This window comes from Sciurus vulgaris, assembly GCF_902686455.1.
Source record: "Sciurus vulgaris genome assembly, chromosome: 3".
NCBI classification, from domain to species: Eukaryota; Metazoa; Chordata; class Mammalia; order Rodentia; family Sciuridae; genus Sciurus; species Sciurus vulgaris.
Window position 1 is genome coordinate 21,524,421 of NC_136463.1, and position 22,632 is coordinate 21,547,052.

Sequence of the window (22,632 nt, forward strand, 5' to 3'; positions counted from 1 at the left end):
GGATCGAACGCAGTGCTTCACACATGCAAGCGCTCTACCACTGAGCTACAACCTCAGCCCTTGATGTAAATTTTGTAGCTTTTCTCAGTTTATTTGAACCAGATCCAAATAAATTCCACACCCTGAAGATTGAAAAAAGGAAAAAGAAAAGAAAAAAAAAAAAAAAAAAAAGGAAAAGAAACTATGGACCAGAGTAACAGGGCTGCACTTTTGAATTGTCCTGGGCAGTTACTCCAACTTCCCCCTGCTTTGCCCTTCAGTGAGCTTGCTGTCCCTCCCTAATCCTTTTGCAAGTATCCTGTCCCTTCTGTTTTTCTAGAATTCTAAATTCTAAGAGAAGACTCACCTAAATGGTTAACATCTTTCCTTAGTCACGAAGCATGTAAATTGATGTGAGGTTTAACTTGCAGGGGAGTAAAACGTCTGTTTAAAAAGAGCTGCAAGAAGGACTGGGGATGTCACTCAGTTGGAGTGCATGCTCTGGGTTCAGCCCCCAGGAAAGTGGGGTGGGGAGAAAGGCAACGGCATGAGTCAGCACCAGGAGCTTTAGGTACACAGCGATGCTCCAGAGAAGAAGAAAAAAGGAGACACATACTCTAGATGATGAAGACCCCACGCATCGCATAGCCTTCTTGCCTTGTTCCTCCTTTTCCTCCCCATAAGAGCTTTTTGTGTTCCTGAGCCCCCAAAGGTGGAGTTTTGAGGACAATAGCCCTTCCATCTTCTTCAGGGCTGAATAAACCCGATTCCTTCCTATTAACGCGTGTCTACCAGATATTGGCCTTCAGGGGTAAGTAGCAGGGACCTTATTCCAGGATCACCAGAATCTGTCCTTTTCTGGAGATATGGTGCACCTAAGGAGTTAAGTTAGAGTATGAGTTGTCACGTGAATGTTGAGTTGGATCTAGAATGTCCTCCAAAGTCCATGTGTTGAAAGCATGACCCCAATGCAGTTCAGAGGTGAGCCTCTTGGGAAGTGATCAAATCATGAAGGCTTTAACTTCATCAGTGGATTGCTCCACTGATGGATTAGTACTGATGGCATTATTGGGAGGTGGTGGAAACTAGGTGGGTCTGCCTGGAGGAAACAGGTCACTTGGGTATGTACCTTGGAAGGATATTTCAAGACCCTGGACTTTCTGTGCTCCTTTTTTTGCTTCCTGACCACCATGAGGTGAGCAGCTCTGTTCCACCGTGCTCTGCCACCATGCTCTGCCTCACCACAGGCCCAAAGCAGTTGAGCTGACTGACCACAGACTGAAACCTCTGAAACGGAGCCAGAATGAATCTTTCTCCCTTGAGTTGTTTTCTTCAGGTATTTTGTCATAGTGACTGACACGATGGGGGAGTTTTATTCTAGATGAAATTATTTATCTGTGGGTACATTAGAAAAAAGATGATCCCAAGTGCCTCACAAACAATAAAATAAAATATTTTTTATTGGCAAGCAGAGGCAACCAAAACAACATGGTGGTTCAAAAAATGGCCTCTCTTTCACCATTCCCTAGGATTTCTACCATACAAATACCATAGTTGTAAAAGCGAGCTCAAGTTGATATTAAAAAGTGAAAATAAAAGGTCTCTTTAAAGGAATCTCTACACCATGCTAATACAAATTATTCTGAACCTACTACCCTCTTTGATTTTTGCCTTTTCTACCTGAACCTTTTCCATATCAACTTCTAAAAATTAGATCTTCAAATGCACCAGGAGTATCTATAATTTTAATCTTGATCTGGTACATAACTCTGAGCTATTATAAAAGTAACCACCTATCTGGGTGCAGAAGCACATGTCCATAATCCCAGAGATTTGGGAGGCTGAGGCAATAGCATCGTAAGTTTGAGTTCAGCCTAGGTGACACCCTGTCTCAATATAAAATATGAAAATATCTGGGGATGCAGCTCAGTGGTGGAACATTTGCCTAGCAAGCATAAGACCCTGAATTCAATCTTAGTACCTCAAAAAAGAATGACTAATCAGAAAGAGAAAGGATATCTCCTGTCTTAGTCAGGTTTTTGGTGCTGGGACCAAAAGACCTGACAATTTTTGAGGAGGAAAAGTTGATTTTGCCTCATAGTTTCAGAAGTATCAGTCCATAGACAGCTGACTCTATTGCTGTGGGCCCAAGTAAGGTAGAACATCATGGCAGAAGGCCATGGTGGAGAAAAGTAGCTCAGGACATGGAAACCAGGAATCAGAAAGACAGAGAGAGCTCTGTTTACCAAGGGCAAAATATAAACCCCGAAGGCACACTCCCCAGTGACTGACTTCTTCCAGCTACATCCTACCCGCCACCAGTTAATCCACTTTACATTACATCTTTCAAAATCTAATCATTTCACCTCTGAAAATTTTTGCACTGTTTCACATATGAATTTTTGGGGGACACCTCATATCCAAACCATAACATCTCCCTAGTTACTCATTTAAATTTTGTTTCATAAGATTGCCTTTTTTTTTTTTTTTTTTTTTTGTGCCAGGGTTTGAACCCAGGGGCCATTTAATACTGAACTTCATTCCCCAGACCCCCCCCCCCCCTTTTTTTTTAAATTTTGAGACTGGGTCTTGCTAAATTGCTGAGGCTGGCTTGTAACATGTGATCTTCCTGTCTCAGTCTCCCAAGTCACTGGGATTACAGGTGTGCACCACCATGCCTGGCCATAAAATTGACTCTAGATTATAGGGAAATATGCTCTCAAATTCATTCTCCTCCTCCTCTTCCTCCTCCTCCTTCTTTTTGGGAAGTGGGCATTGAACCCAGGGGTGCCTAACCTTTGAGCCACATTCCCAGTCCTTTTTCATTTTGAGAAAGGATCTCACTAAGTTGCTCAGGACCTTGCTAAATTTCTTTTTTGTTTGTTTGTTTAATTTTTTTAGTTGTAGTTGGATACCATACCTTTATTTTATTTTTATGTGGTGCTGAGGATCGAACCTAGTGCCTCACACATGCTAGGCAAGCTCTCTATCACTGAGCCACAACCCCAGCCCTGCCTTGATAAATTTCTGAGGCTGGCTTTGAACTTGGTGATCCTCCTGCCAAAGCCTCCTGAGTCACTGAGATTATAGGTGTGCACCATCAGCTGGGCACCAAAATTCATTCTTGAAGAAAACAAAGCATTGTTTCTCTGTGTTTTTGAGTTATCTAAATCTTTAAAGTGCGGTCTTTAGGGAAATGACTCACGGGAAGGACAAAGAGGAAATTTTTAGAAATAAATTGACAAATAGAAAATCTTAAAATTCCTTTGCACAAATATCAATAAAAAGTTTTAGACACCCAAACAGGTAACTTTAACTGCCAGAGACACAATCTGGATCGTACTAATGAGTTTTAGATTGTTGTACATGACACATAGATAGCATTGCAGATGAGAAACCAGGAATCTCCATTTGCATCTAACTATATGTAATCTATGTCTGTGCACATAGATGTGGTGTTTAAATGCCCTGTTGTTCTACCTCTCGATGGTATTATTAGAAATAATTTATAAAAGATCTCTATTTAATTAGGCTAGAGAAAAATAAAAGCTTACACAAACAATTTTTTTTCATAAAATAAAGTCCAAATGGTCTCCAAGGTCCCATAATCTTTAATCAATGAAAATATTTGTGATATAGTAAAAATTGATATTCTACCTAGTTTTACCAGTTAAATAAAACTTATGTTCTTTTTCTTTTCTTTGTCTTATTTTGAGGTGCTTGGGATTGAACCCAGGGCCTTGTGCATGCTAGTCTAGAGCTCTACCATTAAGCTACAGGTACCTGCAGCCCTTCATGTGATTCTTTTACAAAATTTGTCAAGAGGGAAAATAATGTGTCATTGCAATTAGTTTTGTTTAATGTTATAATATACCTGTATTAAAAAGTTCTAAAATATTATTATTTATTATTATTTTCATGAGCACTTTACTGCTGAGCTACATCCCCAGTTCTTTTTTAAATTTTGAGACAGTGTCTTGCTGGATTCGGAGGCTGTGGTCCTCTTGCCTCAGCCTCCTGAGTTGCTGGGATTATAGGCTTGTGCTAACACACCCAGCTCTAAAATATTTTTGATATCTTCAAATCTTAAATTTTTGTTGTTAAATTAAATGGCATCCATTCAATATCTAGATCTTTTCCACATAAGATAAACTGCTAAAATATCAATTGCTGGATGTAAGTTGAAGCTTATATGTTTTGGGCTTCTAATTAAAGAGGAACTGGAGGTATTAGGGTCTACTGATAAGCACGTCCTGTGTTTTGAGGAAGTATATGCTATTTTAAAACTATGCAATTATGTACTTCCTAATTTTCACTAGATATTAAATTTACTAAGTGTTGAGAATTCTAATTAACACCCAACTAAAAGTATTGGAAACGATAGGGATGAAAGAAAACAACTACACATAAAAAATGTACAAAGCAGTAGGGTATGGTTTACTTTTTATTTTTTAGTTGTTGATGTTCATTTATATGCAGTGCTGAGAATTGAACCCAGTGCCTCACACATGCTGGGCAAGCACTCTACCACTAAGCCACAACCCCAGCCTTAGGGTATGGTTTTAATAAGGAAAAACATCCAATTTTTATGTTTTCATTAGAGAAAAAGACAGCAATTTTATCTTAAAGCAAGATGACCGAGCCAGGCACCAGGGAGCATACCTGTAGTCCAGCGACTCAGGAGGTGGAGGTAGGAGGATCACAAGTGAGAGGCCAGCCTCAGCAACTTAGTGAGACCGAGGCTCAAAAAAATAAAAAGGGTTGGGAATGTGGCTCAGTGGTAAAGTACCCCTGGGTTTCATTTCCAGTACCTGAAAAAAATATATAATTTCTTATTTCAGAATATATAAAAAAAGAAACAAGATAAAACTAAACTGTAAAAGGCCCATGAAAAAGGAATTTTTCTTTTCTTTTTTCTTTTTGCACCAGGGATTGAACTCAGGGTGCATAACCACTGAGGCACATGCCCAGCCCTTTTAGTGTTTTATTTTGAAACAGGATCTCACTAAGATGGTCAAGGTCTTGCTAAGTTGCTGAGACTGGCCTTGAACTTGAGATCCTCCTGCCTCAGTCTCCTGAGTGGCTGGGATTACAGGTATGTGTATAGGTGTGTGCACTGTGCCTGGCAAAAATTTTGTTTTTTATCAGAATAATTTGTTATACTTCATGTTGTCTTTTATCGGGTTGTTGATTACTTAAGAAAAGTGAGTCTTTTCCATATTAAAAGAGCAGAGAGATTCAGGGTGTAGCCCAGAAGTAGAGTGATTGCCTTGCGTATGTGAAGCCCTGGGTTCAATTCCAGCACCACAAAAACAAAAACAAAGCAAGCTTCTTTTTTACAGTTATTTAACTTTCTGTATTTACCTTTAATCTCTTTTGTAACTTTGGTTTTTACAGTGAATTATCATCTTATTTAATCATGTTTTAAACCTTTTGATTTTTTTTTAACTTTTTGGTTACCAGGGATTGAACCCAGAGGTGCTTAACCACTGAGTCACATCCCCAACTCTTTTTTATTTTTTATTGAGACAGGGTCTCACTAAGTTGCTGAGGCTGGCCTTGAACTAGCAATCCTCCTGCCTCAGCCTCCCAAGTCTCTAGGATCACAGGCATGTGCCACTGTGCCCAACTCACACATGAGATTTTGAGGGACACCATATATCCAAACTATAACAATTGACCAGATATTTGATTATCTTAAATGTAATAGTTGCATGTGGCTATGTTGAAGAAAAAAAGTTTTTATCTGCTAGCTACATACTGAAATATTTATGGTTGAAATAATAGGACACTTGGGATTTGTTTGAAAATAATATATGGGAGGAGCGGGGAGGTTGGTGAGGGTATAAGACTGACCATGATTTGATAATTGTTGACTTTGGGTAAGAGGTACATGGGCATCTATTACATTGTTTTTCTACTTTAGTGTGTTTAAAAATTTCCATAATAAAACATTGACAGTATATGTCTTGAGTCTCTTATTGTGCTGAGAAAATAATTTTACAACAATTTTTAAAAATGGCTACATAATTTTTTTTTGTCTGGATGTGGCAAAAATATTGTAATCATCCTTTTTTGTTGAGCTGCTGAGTTGTTTCCAATCTTTGATTCTCATCAAAAGACCTGGGATTGCTGGGGCAGAGTGGCTTATGTCTGTAATTGCAATGATTTGGGAGGCTGAGGCAGAAGGATTGTAAGTTTGAGGCCAGACTCAGCAAGTTAGTGAGACCCTGTCTCAAAATAAAATAAAAAGAATTGTGGATATGGGGATAGTTAGTGGTAGAGCATCTCTGGGTTCAATCCTCAGTATGCACATTTACCTTCCACACAGACTTGGGATTAAGAAATTTGTGAATAATTCAACACGTGGATCCTTCAGCATTTCTTCATAAACTTCTTTAAGTAGATGAATTAATAAGGATACTGTTTTTTCCCCCCATACTGGGGATTGAACCCAAAGTTTGCTACCATTGAACTAAATCCCCAGAACTTTTAATTTTTTATGTTGATACAGGGTCTTGCTAAGTTGCCAAGGCTGGCCTTGAACTTGTGATACCCCCTGCCCTAACCTCCCAACTAGTAAGTATTTAAATTTTTTTTATTTTAAAATTTGTTCTATGTAGTTACACATGACAGCAGAAGGCATTTCAATTCATTGTACACAAATGGAGTACAAACTTTTCATTTCCCTGGTTGTACACAATGTAGAGTCACACCTTTTGCACAATCATACATGTACATAGGGTAATGATGTCCACCTCTTTTTTTAAAAAGATATTTTTTAGTTGTCAATGGACCTTTATTTAGTTTATTTATATGTGGTGCTGAGAATCGAACCCAGTGCTTCACACATGCTGGGCAAGCACTCTACCACTGAGCCACAACCCCAGTCCCTCTATCTCTTTTCACTGTCTTTTCCACCCCACAAAAAGTCAGCATTTTAAAAAGGCATTTGCCACACTGACCTGCAGAGACAAATTGGTTTCTGCTCCCTCCAGCGGCCCATGAGAAGCCCTTAGCCTTTCTTCTGGAGACTTCTCAAACTGGTCTTTCCCTTGGTTTCTATGAACCTCTTTCAGATCTCTGCTGAGGGTCTTGCAAATCTTAGTTCATCACATTTAGTTATTACATCCACCCAAGGAGGCAGGTACTTTCACTATTACCATCTATAGATAAAGAGACCAAGGTTCAGAAAGAGTAAGTGGGCAACTTGAGGACACATAGTTCCTTGCAAGCTGCGATTGACAGGCAGAGCTGCCCAACCCCAGGAGCTGGCCTCCCCACCACTGGCTCTCTCAGTGGGCATTTTCTCTGTTGGCTCTCCTTTCTCTGGACGCCTACATGGCTCTAAACTTCCTGCTTTGGTGGATTTCTTGTTCCTTTATTTTGAAGCCAACTTGTTTCCCACCAGCTCTATAGAGAGGAATCCTAAATTTACATTTCTGTTAAATTCAGTTTTCATGGATTTGTATTTCCAGATCTCTCTCCAGAATCACAGCAGCTCAGTGCACACAGGCATATACATGTGAACATGTGTGCATGTGAACGTGTGCACAAGTGCACATGTGTAAACACACACACACACACACACACACACACACACAGTTACCAAGTGGGCTGCATGAAGTTAACCCACAACACCCCCTGCTGATGTTTAGCAAACAAGAACCAGACAGTGAGACAACTCTGTTGCCTTGGAGACAGCATCCTTACCTCTTCTCCCACTCCACATGCAACCAATTAGGGAGTCCTGGGCTCTGGCACAGTGCTCCGGGGTCTGACCGTCTTCTGCTCGCTCCTTTGCTCCCATCCTGGTCTTTTCAGTCATTCCCTCCCCGGGTTATGCAGTGACTTTCTCATCTCCTCTAGGCCCACCCTGCTTCCACACATCTGCCAAATCTCTGAGGCCTCCTTCCATCCAGTCCCTGTTGCTTCTCTCAGCTCATTTGAACCATCCTGGGAGCCCAAACCCCTTGCTGGGGGTAGGGCATGCCAGAAATGCTCCCGCCTTGTGGTCTGGAAGCTTCTCCCCAGATGGTTACATGGCTTCTTTCTCAAAGTCTCAAGTTCTTGCTTAGATGTCACCTTTGTACCAAGGGTCCTTCCTGACCATCCTATTTATTTATTCATTCATTTTTGATATCAGGGATTGAACCCAGGGGCGCTTAACTACCCAGCCACATCCCCAGCCCCCCCCCTTTTTAATATCAAATATTTTATTTCACTAACTTTTCCTTACTTTTGTGATTTCCAGATTCTAAAAAATGAAATCAAACACAAAATATTTCAATGTTAGGAAAAATAAGGATGAAACGCCAGCATGTTTTTCCTCGTGCTTCCAACCACTCGGACTCGGGCTTGGGCACAGAGCCTCCCCTGGGGACGGACGGGCAGAGGAGGACCTCGGCTTTCTGCTCCTGCCTGCTTTGCCCAAGGGTGGTGCAGACCCCCCAGCCCTTTTTTTATATTTTATTAGAGACAGGGTCTCGCTGAGTTGCTTAGGGCTCACTAAATTGATGAGGCTGGCTTTGAACTCGCGATCCTCCTGCCTCAGCCTCTATAATCTCTGGGATTACAGGTGAGCGCCACTGTGCCCAGCCTGACCATTCTATTTAAAATCGCACCCTCTTTAGTCTCCCCACGGTCCCTTCCCCTGTGTTTCTGTCCCGTTTCTCCATAGCACCTTCTATTACACTCTGTGGTTTCCTATTTTATTAGGGCTGTTAGCTGATGAGACTACCCCGCAGGGCCTAGCACGGTGTTTACTGATGTCCCTACCCGATCAGGGCTGGAAGGTCCCTCACTGCGCTCCTTTGGCGAAAGGTAGAACGGGCGCACTTCCCGCCGTGGCCGCACGGTGGCAGCATAGACCGGGCTTCGTGCAGAGTCGCGGCTCGCGCGTCAGCCTGCCTAATAGGGTGACCTTAGGGGCTGTGCAGCTGGGACCTCTAGGGCTTTAGGGCTAGGACACAGACACCAAGGGCCGGTTTGGATCCTGGTTCTGTGCTGCAGCTTTGGGTAAAGTGTCGCCTGCGTACCAGGACAGAGCCTGCCACAGGGTTGTGGTAAAACCTATGAATATTCATCTCCCTGCCCTCCTCCCGCCCTCGCCCCTCCTGCAAAACAATGGTCGGATTATAGATGCGACGTCCACCGCGTTCGTTCCTTTTCTGGGATTCTGTGGCTGAGCATGGGACCAGCGTTAGCCTATAGGGCCCTGCTCCCATCTCAAGGCCGGTTTATGCCTCGCTTCGAGCCTGGTCTAGCTTCATCTGGAACAACGAAACATGGGGTTTCTCAAAAGTTCTTGCGGTGCCATCTTGGGTAAGCTCCTTCCCATCTGTCATGGGAGGGATGCTCTTCCTGGATGGGACTGATAAGGTGACAGACAAAGCCTGGGGACTATAATGCCTAGTTGGTGGCATCTGACAACACCATCATTGTTATTATATTAAAGTTCCTTCCAGCCCCAGCATTTGACAGTTCTGATTTCTCCTTGCATCTTGAGAGGGCAGGAGAGGGCGGGTGGGCATTTGGGGAGGCCTAAAATATGTTTGCTAGGGAGCGGGTGAGAGGAGTGAGGAAGGATGAAGATGTCCTGGAAGTGATGGGGTCTGGGCTTGGGCCTTCCTTGGGGGGAGGGATGGGTAGGAAATGGTGGCCCAGATGGAGTCTTCCTGTAGGCAGCTGCTCCTGGGTCAGGTGCAGGGTCAGGTGCAGTGCCAGGCGCAGGTGGAAGGAGGCCATGGGGCCCGCCAGCAGTGGCCATGAACAAAGGGCCTTTCCTCCAGCTCCTTACCTGAGTGGGCTTGTCTTGGTAGACAGTGGGCCTCTTTTGCATGCTCACCTGGGATATGTTGGGGTGAGCCGTGAGTGTTGTCACCATCTGCAGTGGCTGGCCTGGTCCTGTGTGGCAATGGATTTGCTTGTAATCACCGCAGCATTAATTAATTAATTAATTCATTCATTCAGTGAGCACCTAAGCACCCACCTAGGGTCAGGCCCTGCACTGGGACTGAAGAGGGGAACAAGACTCATGTCCTGCCATCCAGGTGACAGAGGTCAGCCAGGACACTGGGGGAGGGGGGGCTCCGGGGAGGGGGATCTCCTTCCCAGAGAGAACAGGTGAGCACACAGAGGCAGGAAGGCATGGGGACCAGGAGACAACTTGGAAGTGTTGGGGTCAGTCCCCTCAAACATGGGCCCAGGGCAGACCCTGCTGAAGCCACTCTGAATCCAGGGCTAAACTGCAGCAGATGTGCCTGTCCATGATGGAGGAGATTGCAAATGTGTGTGGGTGTGTGGGGCAGGGCAGGCAAGTTCCAGACTGGCACCAGTGGAGTCCTAGGACCTCAGGGCTGGTAGGCCAGTGGGGTGTCTTGCCCACTCCATGAAGGTAAGTGGGCTGAGTGGGGAAGGGGGCCCTGGTGTGAGTGGGGAGTGGACTTTCCTGATCCAGTGCTTGACCAGGAAGGCGACAATGGTCCCATAGTCCTGGGCAGGTCAGAGAGCAAGATCTGAGGGAATGAGACCTGGTGAGGACCTTTCAGGACACCCATGTGATGCTTTCCTCTTACAGAAGGGGAAACTGAGGCTCCCAGACAGAAAGGGAAACCTACTTCCCCAGATGGAGTGGTGCATTTACGATGTCGGACACTGATGAAAAGCCTGTTGGGAAAGGATCAGTTGGGGGGGAAAACATGTCAATGTCAACATCACCATCATTGCACTTCTCAACGCTACCTCTTTCACATGCGCAATGCTGAGGTCAGCAGGATTACTATTCCTCTTACAGAATGGCAGTTCAGAGAGGTTAAGTGACAGATCCAGCGCCGCCCCCCCCCCCCCCCCCAAGCAGGGAGAGAATAACTGGGAATTCACATGCAGAGCCTGGTTCCAGAGTGCCCTCCTTCTGCCCTGTGACTCAGGGAACAGCCATGAGCCTGTCATAGAGTGAAGGACTGTGGTGGTGGACAGGATGGGACCCTACCTGTCCATGCCCCCAGGGCTCCAGGAGCCTGTTGAAAGAAAGAACACAGGAAGGACTCAGGGACAAATGCATTTTTTAGGGGGGGTTGGGTCAGCTGACCTTCAAGTCCCCTACAGTCACCCTCTGGCAGCGGTTGGTGTTTGCTCAGTTCCCCAGGAGTTAGAGTCAGAGCAAATATTTGGCAAGCTTCCTGCTAGTACTATCGATGCTTTCTCACTAGTTAAATAACAAGCAGGGGCGAAGTGCAACTTTTTTTAGTGGACACTGGCTTGGAGACTCCAAGCCCTGCCTAGAGTAGTTGGCGCTTCAGTCTCCGTTATTGCCATTCCTGGCTGCACCTGCGCAGTGCTCTTCCCGACCCCAGTTCAACTTTTGCCCACCGCATCTGGGTTCCTAAGTGCGTTTTCAGAAATGGCCATCAGGTGGCAGCAGGCTCCAAGAATCAGGGCTCAGCACACTCTGGCCAGCTCTGACCATCGGCAGGGGGCGCTGCTGCTCTGCAGGCGTGCAGGAGAGGTCCTGCGGCAGAGGAGTCAGGTGTACCTCTTGGGCTAAAAGAAGCTGGGCCGGGTGGCAAATATTTTAGGTTTTGCCATAAGGTCTCTGTTTCAACTACCTAGTTCTGGATAAATCGGTGTGGCCGTGTTCCAAAAAAATCTTTATAAACACCAAGATTTGAACTTCACATAGTTTTCATGTGTTACAAAATGTTGTTCTTTTGATGTCCAATAAAACTACCTAAAAATGTAAATATCATTCTTAACTCTTGGACCATATAAAAACAGGCAAGGTGACCCTGACTTGGTAGAGTCTGAAACGAGGGTTCAGCGCATAAGAGGTGCTCAATTAATTAGGTTGTTCGCTATCCAGGAGTCTGCAGCAGGGGCTCTGCAAGTCTCCTTCTTGGGTAGCCCCTGCAGTGAGCAGGTGGCCTTCCTCTTGTTTGGGCCCCCGGTTCTTCCCACTGTTTATAAGAGGCCCCCAGTACATCCTTACCTGAGTGGGCTTGTCTCTGCTCCCTACCAGTACACCTGGCTGCATGTCCACACCAGCAGCCTCTGCCCTGGCTTGTCCCTTCTCCAAGGGAAACCCTTGTCCTTTTCATCTTTTAAGGTTCAATCTTGTGGTCTCTTTTAAAAGATTCAAGTTTATTGAGGATTCATTACATAAAATTAAATGTACCTATTTTATGGAATTCATAAGGGTTTTAATTTATTTACTTAGTTAGTTTGCTTTGGTACTGGGTGGGGGATGGAACCCAGGACTCCTGTGTGCTAGGCAAATGCTCCACCGCTGAGCTACACCCCCGGCCTGAGTTTGTGAGTTTTGACAAATGTATACACGCAAGGAACCACCATGGCTGTGAAGACAGAGACCATTCCTTCATTCTGAAAACCAGCCTTGTGCTCCTTCCTAGTCAACCTTGAGTTAAAATTAAACAACGACTAAATCTCCCGATGATCAAGCACTTGCAATGTGCCAGGTCCCGGGGAGTCCCTTGACAAGTTCTGTCTCACTGAAGCCTGGGGCACCTGGTGAGGTGGGGCAGGTGTTAGAGGTGGGCACTTCGGCTGAGGCCCCAGCTGTGGGATGGGAAGCGACATGCCTTCTGTAGTGAGAGGCAGAGCTGGGGATTCTGGCCCCTGGTTCCCAAGTGCCTTCCTTCACTACTATCCTGCCCTCCCTGTCCCAGGCCCCTCTGTGTCCCTAGGGCCATTTAGAGTACACCACCTTTATTCCTGGCCATTCCAAGTGTGGCCTGGGACCTGCAGCCTCCATATTCCCTGGGCACCGATCAGAAGTGCAGAGCCTCAGGCCTCCCACAATGCTGAGTCTGCACCATACAGCAAAGCTGAGACGCTCTGTTCTGAACTGCCTGCACTCCTCACGTGGTGGCTGTGCCTGTGTCCCTGTCTCTGCTAAATCATGAGCTCCTGGAGGGCAGGGGCTGAGCCTCAGGTGCCCACTTCAGGACCTTGCTAGTCAAGGCTGGATTCATAGATGAAGGAAGGATGGGAGGTCGGAGTTTTGGGATGAGGGCTGGGGGCATGGTGCTGGTGGGAGGAGTGGGGCCCGTGGGCAGGGGTGGCCTTAAACACTGAGGGTTTAGAGGTCTGGTTCCCCACTCATTCTGGCCTTTGCCCAGGTTGATTCCGGGAGTGTGGGCATTTGCATATCATTTGCATGCACGTTGCTTCACTATTGGATGTCCTTTTGCCCAGGAGAGTAGGTGGATTTGGGGAGAGGACAGCTGGGTCAGGGGATGCCGTATTGGTGAGGCCCAGCCTGGGAGCAGGTCTGGAGTGCGAAGTGCTCTCTGCCTCTGGGTGAGGGGAGGAGCCCGAGAGACCCTCTCAGCCTGGCACTGGCTGGGGGAGCAAGGCTGACCACTGGGCTGGTCCTGCCTCCCTGTGTCCCTGTCTCCATTCTGCACAATGTCTTTCAGGTGGTGGGATTTGCTGCAGCAGTGAGGTGGAAAGTTGAGCTAGACCCTCATTACAAGTCTACTTACATAAAACACAAGAGCAGGAATCCTGCCAGAGGGACCCTGTGGGGTTAGTGCCTGGAACTTCTGACCCAGTGACAACAGAACGAAACCAGGCCAAGGAGCAGAGACACAGGCAAAGCTTTAATTGGGGGGTAAACCTCAAGGAGAGCGGATGGCACTGACAGAGAGATCAAGCTGCTCCCCGCACAAGGGAAGGAACAAGTCTTTGTTCAGGCTGCTGGGTGGGCTAGGCTGTGGCTCTTCTTTTTCTCACTGCTGGATTTTCCAGGTGGCTCCCAAGAAATCACCACTTCCGGGGCCAATCCAGTTCCCAGGAGATGATTGCTCCTGCCTGGGGTCTCACCAGGGAGTGAAGCCCCTTGCAAGACTCTGCTTTTCCTGGAAGGTGTAGGGCACTGACTGAAGACTTCTAGAATGTTCCTGTCAATTTTGAAAATTCCTTAGTTACTCTTATCTTGTTGTCCTTGGTCTTAAAGGGGCACGAGACGGGCGAGGTGAATTTAGGGATAGTGAGCCTCGTATTAGCAGCTTTTAGACACTCATTCCTTAAACGATCAACATGCTCATCAGCAGAAGGCCTCAGGAGTGCCACTGCTCTTCCTGTCTGTGGGGGTCCCTGACTGTCTCAGAAGCTGGCCCAGGGGGCCCTGGGAGGTGGCTCTGCTCTTCTGTGGTCTGTGTGCTGGCTCACTCTGCAAGTCAGTGAGTGGTGCAGCAAGTACACCTGCACTAAAAAAAGCTTTTTTGTTTTTTTTTAATGGTTCCAGGGACGGAACCCAGGCTCCCCGCGCATGCTAGGTCAGTTCTCCATTGCTGAACTTGCACCCCAACTCACATATATGCATATTTCTGTATAAAAATAAAAAGTTGAAAGAAATGTGGCTCCAATTTTCAAGGAATTCCAGGGACTGGGAGATCTTTCCAGAATGCCTCTCCCTCCCACCCACCCTTTGTGGTTCAGGCCCTGGCTGCTCTCTGATCCTGTGAATTTTATTTCTTACTCTTCTTTTCCACTGGACTGTGAGCCACCCAAGGGCAGGGCCCGTCCTGTCCATTCCTGTATCCCTTGGCGTGGGACCAGGATCAGAGCAGGCACCGAATACACAGGTGATTCCTCAACATCTCTGGGGCTCCCCTGCACTTAGAGGGAGCTCCTTCCCCACCCCAGGGCAGTTAAAACACCTCTGCGACCCCCACGCCCCTCCCCTGGCCAGAAGTAGGAATGGGACAGTAGAGATAGCCAGAGAAGTCTGAGGTGGAACTCAGGGTCCCTGGATGGGGGATCCTGACGTCTGGGTGCTCAGCCCTCTGCCCTCTCCTATGCTGGTGTGATGGTCTCTTGCCACTATTCTGTCTAGCCTGGGTGTCACCTCCTCTTGCTCGTGGGTCCCTCTGACCTTGAGGCTGCCGGGGTTCCTGCAAAACCCCCTCTTGAGACTTGGGGAAGGGGATTCAGAGGCTGGGCTCCTCGGGGACTTTCCCAGTGGCACCTGCCTCGCCCCTGCCTCTCCCCATTCCGTAAGCTAGGGCCTCCTGTGACCTGAAGGCCCCATAAGCAGGCTCCCAACCTGCTCCCCACTGTCTGGAACTTGTCATTGAAGGACTTTGATTAATGGCCTATTCTTTCTGGCCCTAGTTTCCTTCTGTAGTAAGTGAGAGAACAATTCTGGCAGCTGTGAGGCCAAATAAGTTGAAGGTGTATGGCTGCTGGGAGGGGTGGCTAGTGAGGGGCCAGTCCTGGGGGGCAGGTGAGGGGTGTGAACAGCCTCTGCTAATCTGTTACAGGCTGGGGTGCTAGGAGAGTATGGGAGAATCAGGGGCCTGGGTTCGACCACCTTAATCTGAATTGGCTGTAACTGCCTTGGGCCTCAGTTTACCCTTTTAGAAAGGGGATCATTTAGTTAGGTTGTCTCTTGGGCCCCTTGGGCTTTGAGGTTCTTTCCACTTGATGTTGTGTTTGGCTTGCCTAGGGTGTTACTTTGGGATTAGTTTCTAAATCTTATACATCGGGAGTTTCCCTTACAAATCAAGTTCCAGCTTTCTGAAGGCAAAACAGGAAGGTCCCACCATTGCGGAGTCCGTGTTAATCTTGGGGAAAGGACTTGCATCTCACCGGCCAGGCCTTGGGAGGCCACCCCTCCCACCATCTACACCCAGAGGCCCAGCCATGCAGGAACTTGAGCATGTGCCCGCTGGTCCCCCTTTATTCTGGGGGCTGTCCTGGCCGGGGCCCTCTCTACTTCATGGCTGCTCATGCCCAGGCCCAGGGTCAGGCCCCCGGGCATAGCCCCCCACAGCCGGAGCTGGAGCGCAGGCTCGGGCAGGCTTCTTTCTCCTTTGTTTTTCCAACCCGAGGCTTCAGAGGGCAGGTCTGGATTGGACTGGCGTTAGCTCACGTGTTTACCAAGCAAAGAATTAGGTCTTGGCATTTCCTGGGGGGTGGTGGGAGCCGTGGTCAGGGCCCAGGCCCAGGCACGTGTAGGGAAGGGGTCCCTCCCACCTGGGGCCCAAGTCCTTCCCTTCCTCTTGGATGACCCCATTCCCAGCGTCTCGTCCCCCATTCCCCTGGGGATGCCCACGCTCATTGCCTTCTTTCTGAACCTCCTGGCCACACTCTCAGGTCCTCTCGCTTTCTGCCCCGATGGTCCTCATTCAGACTGCAGCTTCTTTTCCCCCGAAGCCCAAGCATGGAGCCACCCTTTCCACTGCCCTGTGCCTGTGTTCCCTAACTCTGGGGCCTCCCTTGCCCCTGGCCTCCAGCTCAGACCCTCAGACTCAGCTCAGGGGATGGCTTCTTTCTGCAATGGCTTCTTTCTGCAAGGTGGGGGCCAAGCCTGCCGGGGACCTGCTGAGCACAGGGCACCAGGGGCTTCCTTGGGGTTTTGCTGGGAGAGGGAGAAAGGGTAGTCAGGTGGAAGGCCCAGTCAGTCAGGTGGAAGGCCCCTCCCTTACTTTGTCTGGCTCGTGCTGAGCCAGCCCTGGGCCCCTGCGCTCAGCCAGCATCGCATCCACTGGGGCCAGCCCAGGCTGGGCAGTGGGATGCAGAGATGAGACAAGCCCTTATAATCAGAAGCTCCAAGGCTGGTCCCGATTCCCTGTCCCCAAGTCTGACCCTGCCACCTCTCAGCTCAAGCCCACCCAGCTCATCAAAGCTAACAGAGCCAGGGAGACCCCTCGGGAACTACCCAGGCCAGCTCCTGATACTTCATAGATGGGAAAACTGAGGCCCAGACAGGGGCAGTGACCTGCCTAAAGTCACAGGCCTACACCTGGTGTCCTGGGACCTCTCCTGGGTGGTCTGAACCAGGCTGTGGTGTGTAGTTGGTCTTGGGGGCTGAGACATGCATAGTGGTGCCTTACTTTTGGGGGCTGCATGCCTTTCTCACCCCCAGTATGAATGGTAGGGGAGCCTGCCCTGCCCCCAGCACACTCCACCTGGCTTGGCCAACTTTCCCAGAGCCAGCAGAAAGGCAGGGTCAGGGCAAGTCTGAATTGGCCCAAGGAGCAGCGAGTCCCAGCCGGCCCTCCCTGCCCTCCAGCCCTGGGAGCGGGAAGTGAGATCCACACCCCAAATCCTCCTGCCTTCCCTCCTCACCCACGCATTCAGCCTGGGGCCCAAACATGGCAGGGAGCCAGCACCTCCTCCTCTGTCCTTGGTTACCGAGGCACAACACCCAACACTGGAGACTGTTTGTCCTGCCAACGCCACACCCCAACCTGGGCCTGCACGCCTCTGCCTCAGCTGGGAGAAGCCTGGTGGGGGGAAGGGCAGGTGGGCAGAGGGCACAGGGTCCATCAGTCGGAGACCCTTCCCTCCCACCCCAGGCTCCCAAAATGTCCTGGCTCAGGAATGCCAGGCTGTGTTCCCAGCACCTTTGGCCATGGGGCCCCCACTCCAGCCACTGCTCTTAGCCCCTAAAGCCTTGTAGGGTCTAGATGGAGGAGAAGGGCCAGGGTGGGAAGCTTTGTGCTTGAACAGTAGCAGAGAAGAGAGGGAAAGGCCTTCCTTCCAGCTGGCCCAGGAAGGGTGCAGGGAGGGAGGCTGTGGGCCCTCTCCTGGACAGAAGGATGAGAAAGTCACCAGCCACAAGAAGATTAGAAGGTCCCCAGGATTGGAGTGTGACTGCTCTAGTGTCATGTTGGGGACTGGCTGGGTGGTCAAGGAGGTGGGACGTCAGGGCCTGGGGAGGCGGGGGCAGCGCTGGGAAGGGGTCAGTTTTTGTGGCTTTCACTAGTGCTGGGGATTATGGGGAGACAGAAAGGCCAGCAGGGTCTCTGTCCCTGGAGAGCCCGCTGTCTGAAGGAGAAATAGGGCCCCAACCTTCAGGCAGCACCTGGCCTGAGCGGGAGGCACAGCCCTATCCATAGGGGGACAGAAGGAGAGGACCTCAGTGGCTCTGTTGGGGCCCCTGGCTACGTAGGCCCATTGGGCTTGAAGAATGATGGGGAGCGTTGGAATCAGGGTCTTTCTGCTTCTCCTTTCTGAGGAGCACCTTCCCAGGGCTAGTGGGTTCTCCCCCCAGTTACCAGCCCTGGTTGAACCGTTGGTAGTTGCTGTGGCCTGTCAGTGCTTCCGGGTTAAGCCCCAGTCCCCCTGATAGGCCAACTGCTCAGCCCTGCCCTGAGCACAGGGTCCTTCACAGTCCCTCTTAACAGATGAAAATGAGGCTCAGAGAGGTGCCAGGGAAGGGACAAATCCCCTTTGGTGACTGTGGTCCTCGTGGGCAGGCCACCCTGTCAAGAGCCCCCACTCTTCACATTTGAGAGGATGTGCCTGGGCACCCGCTGGGAAGGAGCAGGCGCGGGGTACGACTGATGGCGTCCCTGCCACTCCCCCAGTCCTGGAGCCTGGTGGGGCCTACTGACTCCACTTGCAGCCCCTCTCAGGTCCTGTCCCTGGTTCAGTCCTGGGGTGGGCCTGTGAGCAGGGTGGGGTGGGAGAGACTGTCCCTGCTGAGACTGCAGATTCCCGGCCCACCCAGGCTGAGTCAGCGCTGGCGGGACCTCAGGGGGTGGCGGCTTTCCCAGGGCCAGTCTGGGCGGGCAGCGGTGGTGCCTGCATTCCTCCCAAGCGGTGGTGCGTCTGGGCTTGCTGAGCCAGGTGTGCTGTGCCTCACCCAGTCCCCCGCCCGCCTGTACCTGAGCCAGCTCAGTGCCAGGGCCCTGCAAGGAGGTGTCTGGCAGCTGCCTGGGACGGGCTGTGGGAACTGCTTGCCTTGCATGTCTTTGCTGGGTGGGGTACAGACTTGGGGGAGGACAATCTGCTGGAACCCCAGTGCCCCCAATGGCCAGGGCAATTGGGGTGCCCACTTGTCACCCTTTCTTGGCCTCTGCAATTGGAGAGCTGGAGGCTGAGACCCAAGGTGGTCTTATTTGGAGCCTTACCTTGTTCATGGCTCAGTAAATGCTGGTGGCAAAAGGCAGGCGTTCTGGGAGCTGGGCTGAAGGGGCCTGCTGAGCTGGAGGCAGCAGGAGGGCACGTTCTGTTTGCTGCCTCATCTCTAAAGGAGGCCTTCGCCCTGACCAGCTTGCAGCTCTGGGTGCAGGTGGGGTTCTGGGGCAGAGACTGAGTTGCAGCCCTGTGCCTATGGGGGCTCCAGCTCTGGGGCTGCTACCAACATCTACCACCCCGGCCTTGCTCCGTTTTGCCCCATCTGGGATATTTGCACTGCATCTGGGGCCAGGAGAGGTCTCCATGGTGTTTGGTCAAGGTTGGTCCTCACCACTCACCTGTGGTGAAATTCTTCCTGCAGTCTACCTCTGGGCCTTGGTTTCTTCTACGGGAACAAGAACCCCCTTACTCTGCTAATATTGTTGATTTCTTGGTGGGTAGAATGTGATTTTATTTTTCAGTACCAACTGAGCACATCCCTAGCCCTTTTTAATTTGATTTTCAGACAGTCTTGCTAATTTGCTGAGGCTGGCCTCAAACTTTTGATCTTCCTGCCTTAGCCTCCTGGGTAGCTGGGATTATAGGTGTGCACCATTGCACCCAGTTGGGGTGTGATCTTGAGGAAGTGTTTGGCACAGGCTGGGCTGTGCAGGGACCTCTTCTTTCCCTGCTGTGGGACCCCTCACCCCTGCCCAACCTAGCTCTGCAGATTCCCATCATCCTCTGTTGTCAGGCCAGGATCCTGGCTGAGGTTGCAGCAGGGAACCTCAAGTCTGAGATTTGGGGACTCTGCCTGATGTTCAAGCTCTTCCTCGAGGGCTTCTGCTGGAGCCCGCATTTCAATCCCACCTGAGACAAGTGGGTGCCCCTTGATTCCCTGACCTGACACCCCATTCTGAGATCTCAGCAGTTTGAGCAGCACCCCTGGGCCTGGGCTGTTTCCTGGGAACCCTAGGGCAGTCCCAGGACAGCCTGAGATTCAGAAATCACTCCCCAGGCCTTGGTAGGAACCAAGGAGGCCTGGCTCTGAGCCCAGGGTGGGCGTGGGGATTCTGTCCCACGTAGGAGGTCAGAAAGGGTGACAGCAGGGTTTGGGAAGAGAGGCCAAAGGACAAACTGGGCTGTTGGGCCCTGGATGTCCAGTATAGCCTTTGCTGTCAAGGCTGTGGGCTGCCTGGTCAGCCCTGGATAGGGGTCAGAGAGCAGAATAGGTGCCACCCCAAGCTGAGCAGTGGCGGGAGGGGGCAGGACTGACTTGGGACACCCCAGGCATGTGCAGGGACCCCTCGGTTCTCTTTACGGTGGCAGAATCCCCTCTCCAACTTTATTTGACTGAGCTCTAGGGCACCTGGGGTGCCCTGTTCCCAGGGAATCTCTGGGGACTCTGGACGCCTTCCCTCTCCTCTGTCTAGGGCCTTGGGGAAATGGCAGTACTTTGTCCTGGCTGTGAAAAGAAATACCTCAGCTCCTGATGGTCGTGCTCTGTGTCCTGTGTGCTGAGGTTAAGGGCCTCAGTTTGTGTGTGTGTGTGTGTGTACGTGTGCGCTGCAGGTGCTTACACTTTATCGATGGAGGAGGCAATTGTCCCAGGGCAGGTGGTCTCCTGGGCATTCAGACTGGGGTCCCTGGAGTTGGATTCTAAACCCTGAAGGATTCTGGGAACTGGCCCTGAGAGCTGGGCCCAGGGCAGTCTGGGAAATTGTGGGAACAGGTGAGAACAGGCTAGAAGGGTGTGTCTGCAGCTGGAATGTGAGGGCCTGCAGGGTCCCCACCTTCCTCACCCAGGAATGGGCCCTCCCTGGGAGCCGGGACCCAGCCCTTCTCCAGCTGTCCCCAGCTCTGCACTGCCAGGCCTCCTCAGCTCGGGGCTCCTCCTGGGGGGCTCCCCCACACCCCCTCCGCACTCTCTCTCTGCTGGGCTAGAACAGCTGGCTCACCTGGGCTGGGCTGTTTGAGAGACACTGGTAACTCCCTAAAGTCTCTTAGGTTCTTGGTGCTGTGTGTTTCTGGCCCTTAGCACAGACAGACCTTCCGTCACTTAGAGGGACCCCGTTGTGATGAGTTAGGGAGGGGTATGGCTGCGCTGGGGGGGTTTCCTGAACCGGCAGGCAGGTTTCTAGGCCAGCTCTGTTCTCTGGATAGGGCTGAGGGAACTTGTCAGTGCCCAAGTTTCTGGGCCCAAGTTACTTCCCTCAGCAGAGAACTCTGTCCTCTCCTCTCCTGTCCTGGTGGCCTTAAGCCCTGGGGTGCTCGCAGGCTGGCCCCTGCCCACCTCTCCAGGCTCAGCTCCCAGCTCTGCCTCCCTCATCCAGGATGTCTCCCTCCAGGGAGGGATGCCAGGTCCTATGTACCCCAGCCTTCACCGTGCCTGGATGTCTGGCATCTGCCTGGCACTCAGTCTGACCCTGCTCAGCCTGCCTCCCGACTGTACTACCTTTGGGGCCACGTCAAGATCCTTTGGGTGCTCCTTCTGCTCAGCCTGCTCAGGCCTCCATTGTGCTGATGAAGTCCAGGCGTCTCCCCTGGCATTAGAGCCCCCAAGACCAGGGATCACTGTGTGTCCCTGACATGTCCTCAGGCCGGGCCCTCCCTCTTATAGGTCATGGATGAAATTAGTAAAAGGTGATCCTGTAAGATGCGCGGGGAGTTTGGGGGACTCTTCTGAGGCCTGCAGACTTGCATGGGGCAGTCACATGATCCTGGCCCTGAGTCTGCTTGCTCCAGGTTGAGGAGGCACATACCTCTCTTTTGCGATTGGGATCTCCTGGGAAGATTCTAGAAATCTACCCTGGGGTCAGGGAGAGTTCAGGTTCCCTCTCTGCCTGTGTGAGGGTGCAAGGTTAAGGGGCTAGAGCAACAATGGCAGCTTTGCGTGTGTGTGGATGAGTGTGCAGAGTGTGAACACACGGAGGCCTGTCAAATATAGCATGCGCGAGTGTGTCAGTGAGTTTGAAAGTGTGTATGAGTGTGAACATGTGTCAGTGTGAGGCCGGGCAAGTTTGATGAATGTCTGTGAGTGAACGTGTGTGACTGAGCACGTGTGAGTGTGTGAATTGCCTGTGTTGAGTCTGAAGATGAGTGTGTGTGAGCTGTGTGAATGGGCGTGTGAACTGTGGGTACGTGCGTGTGAAGGTGTGCATATGGGCTTATGAATATGTAAGTGCAGACTATGAGTGTGATCCAGAGTCAATGTGATTGTGCAAGCTGTGTGTGAGCATGTGTGAGCTGTGTATGTGAGTGTGTGTTTGAGCTGTGCACTTGTGCAAATGTGTGTGTGAGCTGTATGAGTCTTTGGCTTGTCCTGCAGGAGTACTGGCCTGGGACCCAGAGCAGTAGGGGCAGCTTGGGTCCAGTCTCTGCCCTTCCCCAAGGCCATGGTCACAGGCAGGGAAGCTCAGAGCCCTCTGTGAGTTCTGGGGAGATCCAGGGAGCTCCGAGGCTCAGCTTTCCCTGGGAGTTCTCAGAGCGGGTGAGTGTTCTTTTCACATTCTAGGAAGCACTCAGAAACCATTCTCTATTTTAATACAGAATAGAAATCAAAATAACACTGACACATTTAAGATCCAACAACCCCCTGCCAGTCTGCCACCCAGTTTTCGGCACCCTACCTTTGACACGTGCCCTTCCCACATCCTGCTCGCCCCTGTGTAACCACTAGCCAGCATTTGGGCTGCTCTTCCTGGCTTTACTTCACAGAGCTGAAGTCATTCTCTGTAGGAACCACAGGAAACAGGAACTTCTCCCAGGTCAGGTGGCCCAGAG

The 22,632-nt window shown here is 50.3% G+C and overlaps 2 long non-coding RNA genes across 2 annotated transcripts; both read right to left on the reverse strand.

Moving 5' to 3' along the window:
- Nucleotides 1–4,488: 4,488 nt before the first annotated feature.
- LOC306656899 lies at nt 4,489–11,113 on the reverse strand. The gene is made up of 4 exons (XR_013762660.1): nt 10,970–11,113; nt 9,779–9,885; nt 6,945–7,145; nt 4,489–4,790 (listed from the first exon to the last, which is right to left on the reverse strand). It is a non-coding gene; the product is annotated as an uncharacterized lncRNA (long non-coding RNA).
- Nucleotides 11,114–13,286: 2,173 nt separating this feature from the next.
- Nucleotides 13,287–21,486, reverse strand: LOC306657163. Its single transcript, XR_013762712.1, has 4 exons — nt 21,305–21,486; nt 20,808–20,882; nt 18,864–19,032; nt 13,287–13,898 (listed from the first exon to the last, which is right to left on the reverse strand). It is a non-coding gene; the product is annotated as an uncharacterized lncRNA (long non-coding RNA).
- Between the last annotated feature and the right edge of the window lie 1,146 nt (nt 21,487–22,632).